This window comes from Salvelinus fontinalis, chromosome 31, assembly GCF_029448725.1.
Source record: "Salvelinus fontinalis isolate EN_2023a chromosome 31, ASM2944872v1, whole genome shotgun sequence".
Taxonomy (NCBI): domain Eukaryota; kingdom Metazoa; phylum Chordata; class Actinopteri; order Salmoniformes; family Salmonidae; genus Salvelinus; species Salvelinus fontinalis.
The window spans coordinates 31,949,906-31,970,157 of NC_074695.1; the positions used below are offsets into that span (position 1 = coordinate 31,949,906).

Genomic DNA, 20,252 nt, shown 5'->3' on the forward strand with positions numbered 1-20,252 from the left:
GTAAACTTTACCAAAACATTTCAAATTACTTTTGTAATACAACATTAAGTATTTTTAAAAGTTAATAATCGATCAATTTGAAGACGGGATGATCTGTGTTCAATACAAAAAGAAAACAAACTGACGCAACTTTTTTCGTAACGTGCCTCTCTCAAAAAATTTACTTCATGTGACCCTCATTTACGATAGCCCTACTTCTTCATTACACAAAGGAATAACCTCAACCGATTTCCAAGGACTGGTGACATCCAGTGGAAGCGGTAGGAACTGCAAGCAAGTCCATTAGAAATCTGGTGTCTCTAAGAAACCTCATTGAAAAGACAGTGACATCAAAAAAAATAAATCTGAATGGTTTGTCCATAGGGTTTTGCCTGCTACATAAGTTCTGTTATTCACAGACATGATTCAAACAGTTTTAGAAACTTCAGAGTGCTTTCTATCCAAATCTACTAATAATGTGCATATCTTATATTCTGGGGATGAGTAGCAGGCAGTTGAATTTTGGCATGCTATTTTTCAGAAAGTGACAATGCTGCACCTGCCCACAAGAAGAGCAGTTGGAGGCCACGGAAGGAGAGTTGCATGGCATTGAAGCTCGTCTGGAGGTTAGTTAGCACAGTGTCTAAAGTAGAGCCAGAAGTATACAGAATGGTGTCGTCTGCGTGGAGGTGGATCAGAGAATCACCAGCAGCAAGAGCGACATCATTGATGTATACAGAGAAGAGAGTCAGCCCGAGAAATGAACCCTGTGGCACCCCCATAGAGACTGCCAGGTCTGGACAACAGGTCCTCCGATTTGACACACTGAATCCTATCAGAGAAGTAGTTTGTGAAACAGGCGAGGCAGTTATTTGAGAAACCAAGGCTGTTGAGTCTGCCGATAAGAATGTGGAGATTGACAGAGTCTAAAGCCTTGGCCAGGTCGATGAATACGGCTGCACAGTATTGCCTCTTATCGATGGCAGTTATGATATCGTTTAGGACCTTGAGCGTGGCTGAGGTGCACCAGCTCTGAAACCAGATTGCATAGCAGAGAAGTGGTCGGTGATCTGTTTGTTAACTTGGTTTTCGAAGACGTTAGAAAGGCAGGGTAGGATAGATATAGGTCTGTAGCAGTTTGGGTCTAGAGTGTCTCCCCCTTTGGAGAGGGGGATGACCGCGGCAGCTTTCCAATCTTTGGGGATCTCAGACGATACGAAAGAGAGGTTGAACAGGCTAGTAATAGGGGTTGCAACAATTTCGGCAGATAATTTTAGAAAGAGAGGGTCCAGATTGTCTAGCCCGGCTGATTTGTAGGGGTCCGCATTTTGCAGCTCTTTCAGAACACCAGCTATCTGAATTTGGGTAAAGGAGAAATGGGGGAGGCTTGGGCGAGTTGCAGTGGGAGGTGCAGGGCTGTTGACCGGGGTAGGGGTAGTCAGGTGGAAAGCATGGCCAGCTGTAGAAAAATGCTTATTGAAATTCTCAAATATCATAACATTCTACCCATGAGGCCACGAGGTAATTTGACTGCAGGAAAGGGCTACTGATTATATAATTGATTAAGTGCCTCTTTCCTTGTAGAATGTTGACAGCTGTATAGAACACATTGTATTGCTAAGATGCTCAAACTTAACTTAATAGTTACACTCACCGACACAGGATAAACTTTAACCCTCATATTGGCCCTGACCAAACCGGTAAGTTGCCACTCACTATAGCTGCACTTCATCCACATGCTCATCCTGCAAAAACGTCTGAAATAGACACCATAGACACCAAAGTTATGTAGGCTAAGTAATACAAAATCATTGTTTTACCTACTGCTCTCCTAACTAGCTAGCTAAAGTGTAGTCAATGGCTAGAAAGAGAAAGGAGACGGAATTCATTCAATTAATTTCAATACAGCACAAGGTCTCTGATCGTGCTGATGAACAGTAGCTGACAATGACGGCTAGAGATGATTTGCAGGAGATTCCTACAGGATTTTTTTTGTCTTGCTGAGGTCTTCCCTGTTGCTAATTAGCATTTCAAATTTTGGGGAGTAAATTGAGTTTTACATATTGATAAAACTAACCCTGTCTGAGAGAGAATTCTACGGTTATCAAAACGTCACGCTGAGGTAAGTCTACACCAAACACATACTTAAGTGTTTGTAAAATCCCCTATGTAAAAAATGTATGGTGGAAAGATGATTGGAACCATTTCCGTGTTTGACAGCTTGGTTTTATGGATATTATGACCTGTCCACTATGGCGGACTATAAACTGTATGGTTTCTGGAGTCGTAGTGGGAGGACAACTGTCACGACTTCCACCGAAGTTGGTTCCTCCTTCGGGCGGTGCTCCGCGGTCGGTTTAGCCGGCCTACTAGCCATCACCGATCCATTTTTCTTTTTCCGTTTGTTTTGTCTTTGGTTCATTCACCCCTGGTTTTCATTTGCTTTCATTTCTGTGTGTATATTTACCCCTGTTTCCCGCTTAGGTTTGTGCGGGATTATTTTCATGTTGCTCGTTGAGGTTTTCCTCAGTTTATTCACGTGTGTACAGTGTTGTAGGAAAAGTAAGGAGCGCTGTTTTTCTCCTGCCGTGAGTGACTGTGTGTTCCTATGTCTTGGGCGTTTATTGGTATTGTACCTGACCCATTTTTGGACTTGCCTATTAAAGACGCTACTCTGACATCTCTGCTCTCCTACTCTTGACTACCTTAACTACCTCAAGTACAAAGTCGCAACAACAACACAACATTAAAGCGTTTCCACCGCAATTTTTCGCGAAATTAATTTTACAGAAACAAAAAGATCCCACCATGACGAACAAACAAAGTGTCTCTCTGCATTTATAAGATTGTACTGACATATCCTGTTTCCATCAGCTGGGTTTTAACTTTTCATGCATCAGGTTAAGTAACTCATCCGTATGAAATGGTTGGATGGAAACCTGGTTAAATAGAAGAATAAAACGAATGTATCAAAGTACACGGTGAGTTATCCTTTATTCTCGTTACAAAGTACTATTGGGTTACATTTGCACCACACCCCTTACGAAAAAAGATGGCATTCAGGGTGCAGTATAACTGCTGTTAGAGTGCAGTATAACTGCAGTGTGCTGCTAATACTGCGTCCAAAATAACACCGTTTCTTTTACTGCAGTAATTTTGCAGTAAAACAGCAATTGAACTGCAGATATTCTGCAATTACTGCGTTCAAAATACCACAGTTGACTGCAGTTACTGCACTTTAACTGCAGTTTCAAAACAGCAATATTTTTTTGTAAGAGAGAACGCACTGCCTCTGCAACGCAATGCAGGGTTCTATTGGAAATTCATGTAGGCTGCATCTTGTGTACCAAAACGCAATAACACTGTCGATCTAATCGAAATATCACCCGACGCTGCCGCCAACTGGGAGGACCAACAAACAAGGAAGGACGTCGTTACGTATCAATGTAGACATTTGAATCATTATTTCATCCACCCAATGGAATGGTCATCCGCCCAATGGCATGGTCGAGACAACGGGTAGCGACCTAAAAGGACACTAACATGTAAGTATTTTACATTTTGTATCCGACACATCAGTCATTCCAGTTCCGTTAAAGGATACTCTCAGGACTTCTGTATCCCGATGGCCAGCATCAGCATGTTCGTGGTCTATGGCTGTCATTACTGTAAAGCCAAAGACCGTGGATGCCGTTACCCAGTGGCGCACATGTTTTACGCCAAGTCATTAATACAGTATTTACACTCTGCATAGCCTAAACTGATTAAAGCACTGCTGTTCTTCAGTCACATCGGGCTTAATGATGGTTGATAGATAAACAAACGCGTCGTACAGCATCAACAACATCTGGTTGTATCTAGCCTATTTAATCCTTTACATTACGTAGGAAGCATTACAAAGGCATTCTGTATAGGCTGTAAATTAGTTAGTTCATACAATACAGTCATCATACTGACTGATGGGCTGATAACCGACTGATTATTATTATTGACCATTATTTTACAATTAGGTGGATTTAACTGGCTACCTGTCCATTGGTATATGCCTTAGCACATATTCTATTTACAGGAGTATGAGAGGATTCACTCGAATACTTTTTTGGTTATTAGCGCATGAATTTGCTGCCGGATTTGCCCATCATGACAAGAGGAAGTGTTGAGGCGTGACACCGAGGAAAACAATGGAAGAAAACGAAATGGATATTATATAGGGCGAAACTAAACTTGGTGGCATAATTTCGCCTGGTATTATTATTCCGTTATAACAGTGCCACAGCAGCGATTTGTTTTTGGTCTCGTTGTTGTAGCCTGAATAGCCTACATATCTGATCAATGAGCGGTCGACATGCAGGGTGTTTAAATATAAGACACCTACGTCTTTTCTGCATAGGCCTACTGGGTTTCCGATCATGCTCCCATCCTTTGTCTATGCAGTCGCGCAACAAAGCCATGCAGCGCGCAACACAGTTTCATGCATGTTATTGTATTCACTCAGGTTATTATTAAAAATGGTCAAACAGTAACACCTGCGTCTCTATGGTCAAACAGTGGCACCTGCGTCTCTATGGTCAAACAGTGACACCTGCGTCTCTATGGTCAAAAAGTGACACTTGCGTCTCTATGGTCAAAAAGTGACACTTGCGTCTCTCGTGTTGCTTCCTCATACTTAGGCTAAATCAACATGGCAAAATGTCCTCCCTGCAGTCTCCAAACGCTACTGTGTGCGAGTGGCGTGCCTGCATTGTGCACCTGCTCTTTTACAAAAGCACGTGGAATAGGTTTTGGCCCAATGAATGCATACCAACCTACTAAAAGATAAACCTCATGCTTACTCATGGTACACATTATGTGCATCCTATGGTCTGTAACCTTTGGTAACCAGCATTTGTTAATAAACCTATAGCATACTGAATAAAACAGAAATGTCGACAACAAAAAAGAAGAAAAAAGAAATGTCCCCTATATCTTGTATGCCTGGGGATATATTGTCATTACACTATAACAGTCTCTATGAGAATTTGATTTCAATACTGAACCACTGCCAGACCAGGCTTGATACATGGCAGTTTTACACACTTAAAACCCTTCTCTGTTTCCCCATGCCTGTAACATTTTGATATTTTAAGAGTGATTCTCAGTAACACTTGATCCCTTGTCCCTTATACATAATTGACAGGGGTCTCCCATGTGAGCGTGTCCATTGTTAAGTGCCCATTGACTCTGATGTGCATCCCCCATCCCACAGGAGGCCACTACTCACTTTAAAAACCACATGAAAAATTAGTCCTGTTGACCGAGTGACAGTGGTTGCAGAGTGGTTGCAGAGGGCAACGTGTTGAAGGTCTTAAACCAATCACGTTCCCCAGACCCCCACTTACCCTCCCTGACCAATCCTACTGTATGCCACTATGTGGATGGAGAGAGTATCCTCTGTGTGTTATGGTGTGGTTCCAATAAACTATATAGATGTTAATCATAATATGTTTTGATCCAAGGACCATACATTTTAGGGTCATATAGAATAAGGTAGTGTAAAACTAAGTGTGTGTGTGTGTGTGTATGCATGCATGTGTGTGTGCGTATGTTATGTTTGAATGTGTGTGTGTGCTGGTGAGAAGTTCCAAGGAAAGAATAAGACCTATATACTTCATATTCTTGTTATACTGTGTATGCACGGCCATGCGGTCTGGACTCTGGTTAGGCATCCCCAGCCTGGTTCCCCAGCCTGGTTCTGGTTAGCAAGGTTCAGCCTCCTCCCTCTCCCTGCCACCTGCTCCCCATTTGAGCCTGACAAACGGATATTGCCTGGGTGAGCTCCATTTGGCACAATAAGGAGAGGTAGCCACCAAAACAAACCACTTATCAGTTGTGTGTGTGTGTGTGTGTGTGTGTGTGTGTGTGTGTGTGTGTGTGTGTGTGTGTGTGTGTGTGTGTGTGTGTGTGTGTGTGTGTGTGTGTGTGTGAGGTAGGTCAAGTTAGTATGTTTTTTTAAAAATGTTATTTCATTTTTATTTAACCAGGTAGGCAAGATGAGAACAAGTTCTCGTTTTCAATTGCGACCTGGCCAAGATAAAGCAAAGCAGTTCGACACATACAACAACACAGAGTTACACATGGAGTAAAACAAACATACTGTCAATAATACAGTAGAAAAACAAGTCTATATACAATGTGAGCAAGTGAGGTGAGATAAGGGAGGTAAAGGCAAAAAAAGGCCATGGTGGCGAAGTAAATACAATATAGCAAGTAAAACACTGGAATGGTTGATTTGCAGTGGAAGAATGTGCAAAGTAGAGATAGAAATAATGGGGTGCAAAGGAGCAAAATAAATAAATACAGTAGGGAAAGAGGTAGTTGTTTGGGCTAAATTATAGATGGGCTATGTACAGGTGCAGTAATCTATGAGCTGCTCTGACAGCTGGTGCTTAATTAAAGCTAGTGTTTCCAGTTTCAGAGATTTTTCTAGTTCGTTCCAGTCATTGGCAGCAGAGAACTGGAAGTAGAGGTGGCCAAAGGAAGAATTGGTTTTGGGGGTGACCAGAGAGATATACCTGCTGGAGCGCGTACTACAGGTGGGTGCTGCTATGGTAACCACCGAGCTGAGATAAGGTGGGACTTTACCTAGCAGGGTCTTGTAGATGACCTGGAGCCAGTGGGTTTGGCGACGAGTATGAAGCGAGGGCCAGCCAACGAGAGTGTACAGGTTGCGGTGGTGGGTAGTATATGGGGATTTGGTGACAAAACGGATGGCACTGTGATAGACTGCATCCAATTTATTGAGTAGGGTATTGGAGGCTATTTTGTAAATGACATCACTGAAGTCGAGGATTGGTAGGATGGTCAGTTTTACAAGTGTATGTTTGGCAGCATGAGTGAAGGATGCTTTGTTGCGGAATAGGAAGCCAATTCTAGATTTAACTTTGGATTGGAGATGTTTGATGTGAGTCTGGAAGGAGAGTTTACAGTCTAACCAGACACCTAGGTATTTGTAGTTGTCCACATATTCTGTCAGAGCCGTCCAGAGTAGTGATGTTGGACAGGCGGGCAGGTGCAGGCAGCGATCGGTTGAAGAGCATGCATTTAGTTTTACTTGTATTTAAGAGCAATTGGAGGCAACGGAAGGAGAGTTGTATGGCATTGAAGCTCGCCTGGAGGGTTGTTAACACAGTGTCCAAAGAAGGGCCAGAAGTATACAGAATGGTGTCGTCTGCGTAGACGTGGATCAGAGACTCACCAGCAGCAAGAGCGACATCATTGATGTATACAGAGAACCCTGTGGCACCCCCATAGAGACTGCCAGAGGCCCGGACAACAGACCCTCCGATTTGACACACTGAACTCTATCAGAGAAGTAGCTGGTGAACCAGGCGAGGCAATCATTTGAGAACCCAAGGCTGTCGTGATTGACAGAGTCAAAAGCTTTGGCCACGTCAATGAATACGGCTGCACAGTATTGTTTCTAAACGATGGCGGTTAAGATATCGTTTAGGACCTTGAGCGTGTCTGAGGTGCACCCATGACCAGCTCTGAAACCAGATTGCATAGCGGGGATGGTATTGGGGGATTCGAAATGGTCGGTAATCTGTTTGTTGACTTGGCTTTCGAAGACCTTAGAAAGGCAGGGTAGGATAGATATAGGTCTGTAGCAGTTTGGGTCAAGAGTCTCCCCCCCTTTGAAGAGGGGGATGACCGCAGCTGCTTTCCAATCTTTGGGAATCTCAGACGACACGAAAAAGAGGTTGAACAGGCTAGTAATAGGGGTGGCAACAATTTCAGCAGATAGTTTTAGAAAGAAAGGGTCCAGATTATCTAGCCCGGCTGATTTGTAGGGGTCCAGATTTTGCAGCTCTTTCAGAACATCAGCTGACTGGATTTGGGAGAAGCAGAAATGGGGAAGGCTTGGGCGAATAGCTGTGGGGGGTGCAGTGCTGTTGACCGGGGTAGGGGTAGCCAGGTGGAAAGCATGGCCAGCCGTAGAAAAATGCTTATTGAAATTCTCAATTATAGTGGATTTGTCTGTGGTGACAGTGTTTCCTATCTTCAGTGCAGTGGGCAGCTGGGAGGAGGTGTTCCTATTCTCCACGGACTTTACAGTGTCACAGAACTTTTTTGAGTTTGTGTTGCAGGAGGCAAATTTCTGCTTGAAATAGCTAGCCTTGGCTTTTCTAATTGCCTGTGTATATTGGTTTCTAGCTTCCCTGAAAAGTTGCATATCACAGGGGCTGTTCGATGCTAATGCAGAACGCCATAGGTTGTTTTTGTGTTGGTTAAGAGCAGTCAGGTCAGGAGAGAACCAAGGGCTATATCTGTTCCTGTATGTGATGTAACGTAAATCAAATCTAAAAGAAAACATGACTGAGTGAACTTTATAAGAATAGAGATACTCTGTACTCAGCTACTCTGTAAATATAGTTTACCAAGCTACAAGTTACTTCACAGCAGAAGAACTTATGCTACACTAAAACTACCCCAAAGAAAAATATAGTTTCCTGAACTGAAGTTACGTCACAAAAGAAGTTCACTACTTCTAAACTACTTTGTGATATATATTATCATATCTAAATCTTAAATGTCATAGACTACAAAGTGCAAGAACAGATCACTCTGGAGTCAGGTGTTAACAGAATGTGTAATTTATTGAATGCAAGTGAGAATGAGACGTGTCTGATGTTGAAAGAGAAAGGAAATGATTGCCTACCATACCTATGTTTTCTTCTTGCAAAAAAAGTAGTGTGTAGTTCCAGTAGTTAGCTAAATCCGCTCCATGGTAAAAAATTAAAAAGTAACTGAAAACACTACCGAGATTTAAAATTAGTTAAACTACCACCAAGCTATTGCAAAATGTAGTTAAATAACTAATTGAACTACAGTTGAAGTCGGAGGTTTACTTACACTTAGGTTGGAGTCATTTAAACTCATTTTTCAACCACTCCACAAATTTCTTTTTAACGAACTATAGTTTTTGTAAGTCTGTTAGGACCTCTACTTTGTGCATGACACCAGTAATTTTCCCAATAATTGTTTACGGACAGATTATTTCACGTATAATTCACTGTATCACAATTCCAGTGGGACAGAAGTTTACAAACACTAAGTTGACTGTGCCTTTAAACAGCTTGGAAAATTCCAGAAAACGATGTCATCGCTTTAGAAGCTTCTGATAGGCTAATTTACATAATTTGAGTCATTTGGAGGTGTACCTGTGGATATATTTCAAGGCCTACCTTCAAACTCAGTGCCTCTTTGCTTGACATCATAGGACATTCAAAAGAAATCAGTCAAGACCTCAGAAAAGAATTGTAGACCTCCACAAGTCTGGTTCATCCTTGGGAGCAATTTCCAAACGCCTGAAGGTACCACGCTCATCTGTACAAATAATAGTACGCAAGTATAAACACAATGGGACCACGCGTTCTGTCTCCTAGAGATGAACGTACTTTGGTGCGAAAAGTGCAAATCAGTCTCAGAACAACAGCAAAGGACCTTGTGAAGATGCTGGAGGAAACAGGTACAAAAGTATCTATATCCACAGTAAAACAAGTCCTATATCGACATAACCTGAAAAGCCTCTCAACAAGTGCAGAAGCCACTGCTTTCACACTACTGTTTGCAACTGCACATGGGGACAAAGATTGTACTTTTTGGAGAAATGTCCTCTCGTCTGATGAAACAAAAATAGAACTGTTTGGCCATAATCACCATCGTTATGTTTGGAGGAAAAATGGGGATGCTTGCAAGCTGAAGAACACCATCCCAACCGTGAAGGACGGGTGTAGCAGCATCATGTTGTGGGGGTGATTTGCCGCAGGAGGGACTGGTGCACTTCACAAAATAGATGGCATCATGAGGTGGGAAAATTATGTGGATATATTGAAGCAACATCTCATGACATCAGTCAGGAAGTTAAAGGTTGGTCGCAAATGGGTCTTCCTAATGGACAATGACCCCAAGCATACTCCCAAAGTTGTGGCAAAATGGCTTAAGGACAACAAAGTCAAGGTATTGGAGTGGCCATCACAAAGCCCTGACCTCAATCCTATAGAAAATGTGTGGGCAGAACATAAAAAGCATGTGCGCACAAGGAGGCCTACAAACCTGACTCAGTTACAGCAGCTCTGTCAGGAGGAATGGGCCAAAATTCACCCAACTTATTGTGGGAAGCTTGTGGAAGGCTACCCAAAACGTTTGACCCAAGTTAAACAATTTAAGGGCATTGCTACCAAATACTAATTGAGTGTATGTAAACTTCTGACCCACTGGGAATGTGAAGAAAATAAATTAAAGCTGAAATAAATCATTCTCTCTAATATTATTCTGACATTTCACATTATTAAAATAAAGTGGTGATCCTAACTGTCCTAAAACAAGACATTTTTTACTAAGATTAAATGTCAGGAATTGTGAAAAACGGAGTTGAAATGTATTTTGCTAAGGTGTATGTAAACTTCCCACTTCAACTGTACATGTAGTTCACTACTCCCTAACACTGGATAATGGCTAGTTTGGTTGTCAGACAAGAATTTGTTCAATACATGTTATTTTTAAACGTACTGTATCCCCTTTTAAAGATTTACTGTTATCTGCAATGCTTTTTCAAATACTCTAGTGAAGATACAAGCTATTGCAATGCCTAGTGTACTGTAGATAGATACCACTCTTCCCTGTCTTCATTTGCATGAAGAAAATAATTGAAATAACTTTAAATAGCTTGACATTGAAAGACAACTGTCAAACTGACTCACATGTTAGATTAATTTTACTGTACTGAGCTGATGTGAGACTTGTTAGCACTCTAATAAATAAAATCAAATGTTATTTGTCACGTGCATTGTAAACCACATGCGTAGACTAAAACTGAAATGCTTACCTACTGGTCCGTTTCCAACAATGCAGAGTTAAATACAGCCTAATACCAAAGCATATCTGTTCTATGTAATATATTCCCAAATAAATGTGTTCTCAAATATTTAATTGTATGTGTTATGCTGTGTGTAATGAACTGACATGCATGATTGTTGCTTACACTGATGTTCAGATGAAGGGAATTAAACAGTGTACAATACGCACCACCGTGGCACTCAACTCAGGGCGATGTTAACAAGTTAGCAAAAACATTCTTCTCAATAACACTTGTGTCTGTAGGCACCGCACACTACAACAAAAGCTAGCTAAACCGTGGGAAAGCTAGGCTACTGCATGCACTCTCAGGAGTGACTCTCAGGAGTGAAAAAAAGTCAGTAGAAGGCCCTCACTGTTTCCCACTGCCCTCCACTCTCTATGTCGTTGAACTGGTTGACCTATATCCTGCTCTGAGTGTTCCGTAGCTTCACTGTGGGGTCTGGTTCATTTGTAGCGCTGTGTTTATTTTTTCAGTCTTTCTTTTCATCTCTGTAGTTGAGGCAAGCCCAACCTCGGCAGGCAGTGAGCATCAGGGTCAGCAGACACAGGTAATTAATTAGCATCATCGACATGGTGGCCTCTCCTCACCCCTCAGAAAGCTCATATAAGGGTAAGTCTGGTATGGAGATGTCTGATTGGCTTACTGGAGGTCATTTCTTCCAGTCGGTTTCACCTGCGATCCAACACATCAACAGCAGATAGCGAGCCTGCCTGGAAAAGTAGGGCAGGAGGTTCATTTGTGTGTGTCGGAATGCGTCTTATTTTGGAAGGAATCGGACCTTTACACAGTGATCTGTACAGTAAATTGACATAATTTTCCTCCACTCAACAAACTCATACCTATCCCCATCAAAATCACCCCACCCCTATAGGCCTGATGCATTGGTGTGTCCTCATTTATGACTCTCAGCCGCCAAAGACAAGTAGTGCTGGGGTGCAACCAGGGGATGTGAGAGTTAAAAGAGCCCTCCCCTCTCCTAATAGTGTTTCGCAGTATACCGAAACTTCACTACTTTTTTGGTACTAGAATTTGTGTTACTTTCGGTCAAATGTGTCTCATGTCATATACCGATTGAGAGGATCGAGCGTCTAGTAATTTGTCTGAATCTTTTCAAGGTGGCAGTAGCTAGCCAGGCTACTTTGGCTTGGTTATGCAGCTGACACAGCACAAGCCACTTTTGAGAAGCAAGTGAGAGGAGAGAAAATGAAAAACATCATACCTCCATGCCTGCAGCTTGTTGACAAAACTGGCTCCATAAGCAAACTATGTGAATACTTTGATTACAGAGCAGATGATGAGGGCCAGTCTACCGAAACAACTATGCAAAAGGTGTTACAAAGCAGTGCAGTGCACTGAATCATTGTTGTTATTTTACCAAATAAAATGTATTTTTTATTGACAATGACATGATCATACTGTATATTCAGTATGACATTCATGTGAGCATTATAGTATGAGAGCAGCAGGTAGCCTAGTGGTTAAGAGCGTTGGGCCAGTAATAGGTCGCAGGTTCAAATCCCCGAGCCGTCTAGGGGAAAAATATGTTGATGTGGCCTTAAGCAAGGCACTTAACCCTAATTGCTCCTGTAAGTCACTCTGGATAAGAGCCTGCTAAAAATGACAAATGTTTTTAAAAATGACACAACCCTAAAGTCATGTGAAATTCACTATATTTAGTCTCCTTGGTATTTGTCTAGGCTTGCTATCAGTAACCACTAGCCAGCCAACAGCCCTGGGGGGAGCATTGCACCCTGGGAAGTGAAATCGTAGTATGCTGTGTAAAATCCATTGTATTTATATGGTGTGTAGACTATTGCAATAAAGAAGCTTCAAAGTGTTTTTATGTTGTTTTGGAACTAAACTATTAATTTAATACATTCAATTATTTAGCTGCAAAGAATTAATGAATCACAGGAGGTTGGTGGAACCTTAATTGGGGAGGACGGCTTGTGGTAATGGCTGGAGTGGAATATATGAATGGTATCAAATAAATCAAACACATGGTTTGATGCCATTCCATTCACTCCATTATTATCAAATCAAATGTATTTATATAGCCCTTACATCAGCTGATATCTCAAAGTGCTGTACAGAAACCCAGCCTAAAACCCCAAACAGCAAGCAATGCAGGTGTAGAAGCACGGTGGCTAGGAAAAACTCCATAGAAAAGCCAAAACCTAGGAAGAAACTTAGAGAGGAACCAGGCTATGAGGGGTGGCCAGTCCTCTTCTGGCTGTGTCGGGTGGAGATTATAACAGAACATGGCCAAGATGTTCAAATGTTCATAAATGACTAGCATGGTCAAATAATAATAATCACAGTAGTTGTCGAGGGTGCAGCAAGTCAGCACCTCAGGAGTTAATGTCAGTTGGCTTTTCATAGCCGATCATTAAGAGTATCTCTACCGCTCCTGCAGTCTCTAGAGAGTTGAAAACAGCAGGTCTGGGACAGGTAGCATGTCCGGTGAACAGGTCAGGGTTCCATAGCCGCAGGCAGAACAGTTGAAACTGGAGCAGCAGCACGGCCAGGTGGACTGGGGACAGCAAGGAGTCATCATGCCAGGTAGTCCTGAGGCATGGTCCTAGGGCTCAGGCCCTCCGAGAGAGAGAAAGAAAGAGAGAAAGAGAATTAGAGAGAGCATACTTAAATTCACACAGGACACTGGATAAGACAGGAGAAGTACTCCAGATATAACAAACTGACCCTAGCCCCCCGACACATAAACTACTGCAGCATAAATACTGGAGGCTGAGACAGGAGGGGTCAGGAGACACTGTGGCTCCATCCGATGATACCCCCGGACAGGGCCAAACAGGAAGGATATAACCCCACCCACTTTGCCAAAGCACAGCCCCCACACCACTAGAGGGATATCTTCAACCACCAACTTACCATCCTGAGACAAGGCCGAGTATAGCTCACAAAGATCTCCGCCACGGCACAACCCAAGGGGGGGGGGGCGCCAACCCAGACAGGAAGATCACGTCAGTGACTCAACCCACTCAAGTGACACACTCCTCCTAGGGACGGCATGAAAGAGCACCAGTAAGCCAGTGACTCAGCCCCTGTAATAGGGTTAGAGCCAGAGAATCCCAGTGGAGAGAGGGGAACCGATCCGGCAGAGACAGCAAGGGCAGTTCGTTGCTCCTGAGCCTTTCCGTTCACCTTCACACTCCTGGGCCAGACTACACTCAATCATATGACCCACTGAAGAGATGAGTCTTCAGTAAAGACTTAAAGGTTGAGAGCGAGTCTGCGTCTCTCACATGGGTAGGCAGACCATTCCATAAAAATGGAGCTCTATAGGAAAAAGCCCTGACTCCAGCTGTTTGCTTAGAAATTCTAGGGACAATTAGGAGGCCTGCGTCTTGTGACCGTAGCATACGTGTAGGTATGTACAGCAGGACCAAATCGGAAAGATAGGTAGGAGCAAGCCCATGTAATGCTTTATAGGTTAGCAGTAAAACCTTGAAATCAGCCCTTGCCTTAACAGGAAGCCGGTGTAGGGAGGCTAGCACTGTAGTAATATGATACATTTTTGGGGGGTTCTAGTCAGGATTCTTGCAGCCGTATTTAGCACTAACTGAAGTTTATTTTTTGCTTTATCCGGGTAGCCGGAAAGTAGAGCATTGCAGTAGTCTAACCTAGAAGTAACAAAAGCATGGATTCATTTGTCTGCATCATTTTTGGACAGAAAGTTTCTGATTTTTTCAATGTTACGTATATGGATAAAAGCTGTCCTTGAAACAGTCTTGATATGTTCGTCAAAACGGAGATCAGGGTCCAGAGTAACGCCGAGGTCCTTCACAGTTTTATTTCAGACGACTGTACAACCATCAAGATTCAACAGAAGATTCAACAGAAGATTTCTTTGTTTCTTGGGACCTAGAACAAGCATCTCTGTTTTGTCCGAGTTTAAAAGTAGAACGTTTGCAGCCAGCCACTTCCTTATGTCTGAAACACAGGCTTCTAGCGAGTGCAATTTTGGGGCTTCACCATGTTTCATTGAAATGTACAGCTGTGTGTCATCCACATAGCAGTGAAAGTTAACATTATTTTTTCGAATGACATCCCCAAGAGGTAAAATATATCGTGAAAACAATAGTGGTTCAAAAACGGAACCTTGAGGAACACCGAAATGTACAGTTGATTTGACAGAGGACAAACCATTCACAGAGACAAACTGATATCTTTCCGACAGATAAGATCTAAACCAGGCCAGAACTTGTTCATGTAGACCAATTTAGGTTTCCAATCTCTCCAAAAGAATGTGGTGATCGATGGTATCAAAGGCAGCACTAAGGTCTAGGAGCACGAGGACAGATGCAGAGCCTCGGTCTGACGCCATTATTTAACACCTTCACAAGTGCAGTCTCAGTGCTATGATGGGGTCTAAAACCAGACTGAAGCATTTCGTATACATAGTTTTTCTTCAGGAAGGCAGTGAGTGTCTGCGAAATAGCTTTTTCTAACATTTTTGAGAGGAATGGAAGATTCGATATAGGCCGATAGTTTTTTATATTTTCTGAGTCAAGGTTTGGCTTTTTCAAGAGAGGCTTTATTACTGCCACTTTTAGTGAGTTTGGTACACATCCGGTGGACAGAGAGACGTTTATTATGTTCAACATAGGAGGGCCGAGCACAGGAAGCAGCTCTTTCAGTAGTTTAGTTGGAATAGGGTCCAGTATGCAGCTTGAAGGTTTAGAGGCCATGATTATTTTCATCATTGTGTCAAGAGATATAGTACTAAAACGCTTAAGTGTCTCTCTTGATCCTAGGTCCTGGCAGAGTTGTGCAGACTCAGGACAGCTTTGCTTTGGAGGAATACGCAGATTTAAAGAGGAGTCCGTAATTTGCTTTCTAATGATCATGATCTTTTCCTCAAAGAAGTTCATGAATTTATTACTGCTGAAGTGAAAGCCATCCTCTCTTGGGGAATGCTCCTTTTTAGTTAGCTTTGCGACAGTATCAAAAATAAATGTCGGATTGTTCTTATTTTCCTCAATTAAGTTGGAAAAATAGGATGATCAAGCAGCAGTGAGGGCTCTTCGATACTGCACGGTACTGTCTTTCCAAGCTAGTCGGAAGACTTCCAGTTTGGTGTGGCGCCATTTCCGTTCCAATTTTCTGGAAGCTTGCTTCAGAGCTCGGGTATTTTCTGTATACCAGGGAGCTAGTTTCTTATGACAAATGTTTTTTGTTTCTAGGGGTGCAACTGCATCTAGGGTATTGCGCAAGGTTAAATTGAGTTCCTCAGTTAGGTGGTTAACTGATTTTTGTCCTCTGACGTCCTTGGGTAGGCAGAGGGAGTCTGGAAGGGCATCAAGGAATCTTTGTGTTGTCTGAGAATTTATAGCACGACTTTTGATGCTCCTTGGTTGGGGTCTGAGCAGATTATTTGTTGCAATTGCAAACGTAATAAAATGGTGGTCCGATAGTCCAGGATTATGAGGAAAAATATGAAGATCTACAACATTTATTCCATGGTACAAAACTAGGTCCAGTGTATGACTGTGACAGTGAGTAGGTCCAGAGACGTGTTGGACAAAACCCACTGAGTCGATGATGGCTCCGAAATTATGAGGTGTCTTCCCCTCAGCAGCCTCCACTGTAATGAATCATAGGTCATTTGACCCAATATAAGAAAATAACCCTAGGTCTCTGATATGGTTTTGCATAAGGTACATTTAAGGTATTCTTCTGTTATTTAATATGGGATTTATTTTTTTGCAAGAATTTGAATAAAGAATTGGCCGCAGGGTGATGTTAGCCCTGTGAGCAGCAAGTGGAAAGCCATTATTGGGTCAGTGCCTGCCTTGTCCAGTCTCATTAGCTCCAATAGAGTGAGCTGTGGCCTGTGGGGTGTACTGTTACTGCAATGAGCTGGAAGGCTCCACACATACCTTTCTGTACAGGAGGACATCACACACTGGTTGGCATATTATGGGTGTCAATGGAATCCGTCCATTAAGAAAGCTATTGATATTAAATATAGTTTAACCACACAGGGAATATCTGTTCCTGGAGTCTCCCCACAGCCCAGTTACACATCTGACACATGTGTTGTTCTGAGGCAGTACCAGGAAGTGCTGATTAGGCTTCAAGATCAGCCAAGAGGTTTCAAAGTTCACATTGCTTTCAATTAGGATGGAAAGGCCTCATCCAAAATACTGAACGTGCCAATCCCAAGGAAGACTGGGCAGGGCATAGGTTTGATATCAAGAGACAGCAATGTGCTGCTCAACTGCTGCGTAGGGAGATACAGGCTGTTAAAACTGCTGCTACTGCTGCTGCTAGTGGAAAGCTTTGGTAGGGAAGCTTTGGGGATTTAAAATGCATTTTAGCTCAGTGGACACAGTATGTTAGATACTGTACTAGTGGATGTATCAAACGGATCACCTAACAGAACTGGTCTCATCTGCTGTATGGAATACATATAAACAGAAGGGAAACGAAAAGACAGTCAGCACATCTTTAGGAGAAAAATAATCTAAAGGAAAAGGAAAGTAAAACTGAAGATCAGTTACTCTGACTGTTTTTGAAACAGTTTTTGAAATGGTCCTACTTACATGTTCCAAAATTCTAAAAGGAAATCTCTGAATAGACTTGGCTGAATCAACTGTGGTTGAGGTACCTATATCAAGCACAAATATGAAAGGCATCTAGTTTTATGGCACACAGTTGTATTGTATATACATTCCATAATAGAGCAATGAAGGGTAATAACATCAACTTACTCTGAGTAGGATTCCAAAGGCCACCCTGGACCCAGTGTCACTACAGTTACTGTCACTGTTACTGTTACATTTGGTAGGGTACAATGTAACGTGCGTAACCAGAGTACATTTGTATAAATTGTAGCTAAGGAGATGGACTACACATTTGGAAATGTAGGACCTATTTCCTACCTTATGAAAAACAAAATCGTAATATTTCAAATTCTTCACTGGTCCTGTTGATATTTCATGTAGCCTTATCATGCATAGCCTGCAGAAGCATCATGGAGAGAAGCTTAGTAGCTACCTGTTTAATTGGGAGGTAATGTCCCATGACAACGGCATCTGCACCAGAATAACATAAAACTGCTGCCATAACCAGGATCATAAACGGATGAGTCCTGTCCGCCCCATGTGTTTCAAGTTGGCCCTGCCTTACGCTTCAGGCACCCAGAGGGAAAACTAGCCACTAACATGCACACGGGACTGATGCATAGACATACTGTAGGTACAGTGGGAGTGTGTGACAGATAGTCAGTTAAAGATGGAGAACTGGGACCTACAGTATTGTTTAGACTGAGCGCGTGTAGCTGTATGAGATGCGTTACGGCCCGGATGTTGGAGAGGGATGGACAGACAGACAGACAGACAGACAGACAGACAGACAGACACTGTGTCTCCATGCTGGGTCCAGGGCCTGGCGTTCTGGCAATGTCATAGTGCCCAGCCTCAGTCCCAGTCAAGATCTCTGCTGGCCTGAGGGACAACCTGCTGACGCCTACTCGCTGAGGGCCCGAATGTCTGTCCGTATGTCTGTCTGTCCCTGGCTGTCTGTCTGTCCAGCCGTCTGTCTGGCAGTTCTATACCTGCTGTGCCATGTCTTTCTGTCTGTCAGTTCTTGTTTGCAGCTCTGTCTACTGTATGATGTAAGTTGTAGTTTTCTTGTGGCTGCTATGTATGGAGTGTTTCCCTCTGTCTCGCTAGTGCTTTTGGGGTGACTATGTGCAACAAAATGTCCTGATATTCTTTTTTTGAGGGCATACAGTATGGATGTACTGTAACTGTATAAAGATAAACAGTATGGAGAACAATACTACCCTGGGGCCAAACAGAGATGAAGGAATCTCAGGGTTTTAATAGTGTACTTTGTAGACTAGACACAATGGTTAGATCAGTATCGGAGATTGTTCTAATGGAAATAGTATGTTTGCTGTTGCCTGAACCTCCCAGGAACATTGAGCCAACGGGGGCTGAACGACAACAATGTTAGTGGGCTGTTCCCTGGTTCGTTTTGTAGTGATTGGTTAAATTTTAGTTTTTCTTTCGGACATCTATGACGTTGTTATCGGACCATACATTGTCTGATCTCAGCAGGCAAAACCAAATGCTCTGGACCAATCTGTCACAAGACAGATACAGAAACATACAGTACTTCCCCAAATTATTGATTTTCAAATATGTTTAGTTTAATATTTTCCCTAAAAATTATGTTTGTCAGCGTCAAGTTACAGTACCTTATTACCGAACTTAAACCTGATAATAAGTGTGTTACATCCATATTCCATCCTCTATGTTGTAGTTGAGGAACGGAGGTCGAATTAAGCATTAGTATTGAAAGTGCTTCCCTTCCAGGAACAACAGGTGAGAATGAGTAGGGTGGCTTCCCTACCCTGCTATGTTATGTGAGACAGTGGTTCTACCCAGAGCCACGTATTTAGGGTACGTTTGTAAATTCACTCTGGCAATCTACTCTCAAGTGGAGAGTATCAGAGCGAAGAATAATTTAGGAATTTACAAACAGCCTAGCACTGTGGTTATGACAGGTGTCAGTAAACATTGGCTAAAAAACTGTCATTAAACCTTAAGATAACATGAAAACAGTATAACCAGCTCTGCTAGGGTGAGTGAAATGGTCCGAGTGAGGTGATCTCTCATTTGTGACTAAAAGTAGCTAGCAAGCTAGCCAACGTTAGCCAGTTAGCTTGGGTGCATGATTGCTGTTGTGAGGTCAGATTGCTCTGATCAACTCTACTTCTCGGCCAGAGCGTCCAGTGTGGACTCTGAATTTACAAACTGACAATCTGACAACACTCTGAATTTAGGAACGGCCCAGAATGCACTCTTGACTATCCAGGGTAAATTGACGAACACACCCTTAAAGAGTTGGGCCTTTGAGGTTTCTGAATCATGATGCATTTGCATGACCCTACAACATTCTATGGCAGCCATGTTAACTCCCCATTAAAATTACATGGGGGATATTTAAACAATGCTATGGAACTGAATGTCGAGAATAAGAACAATATAAAACATTCTAAAAGTTGTCCCAAATCTAAATATATGGCTCTGGTTCTACCTCTTGGCTCTGCATGCAATAGCCATGTGAGCGCCTCCAACAACACATCAAAGGAAACTGTTTACCAAAGAGGAGGAAACCCTCCTCACTCCAAAGCAAACACTGCTGCTATTCATAAGAATGAGCTGCTATTCATAAGAATGAGGACCGGTAGCCCCTTTGCTTATTCATCTGAGCTCCCTCATTTTGATCTCACTTTGATATAGAAATGAAAAGACTCGAAGATCCCAATATAAATGGAACAGGTCTGTAAAACACTAGAAGGTTTGCCAAATCTTGTGTTTGGGCCTTGTTTTTCTTC

At 42.5% G+C, this 20,252-nt stretch overlaps 1 protein-coding gene across 2 annotated transcripts in view; it reads left to right on the forward strand.

Annotated features, from left to right (window-relative positions):
- The first annotated feature begins 3,111 nt into the window (after positions 1-3,111).
- Positions 3,112-20,252, forward strand: part of LOC129830045 (solute carrier organic anion transporter family member 4A1-like) — a 47,223-nt gene continuing 30,082 nt past the window's right edge. For both annotated transcript variants that reach the window (XM_055892216.1, XM_055892217.1), the window contains exon 1: positions 3,112-3,524. The gene's annotated coding sequence lies outside the window, so the exon portion shown is untranslated. The remainder of the gene's footprint in view (positions 3,525-20,252) is intronic.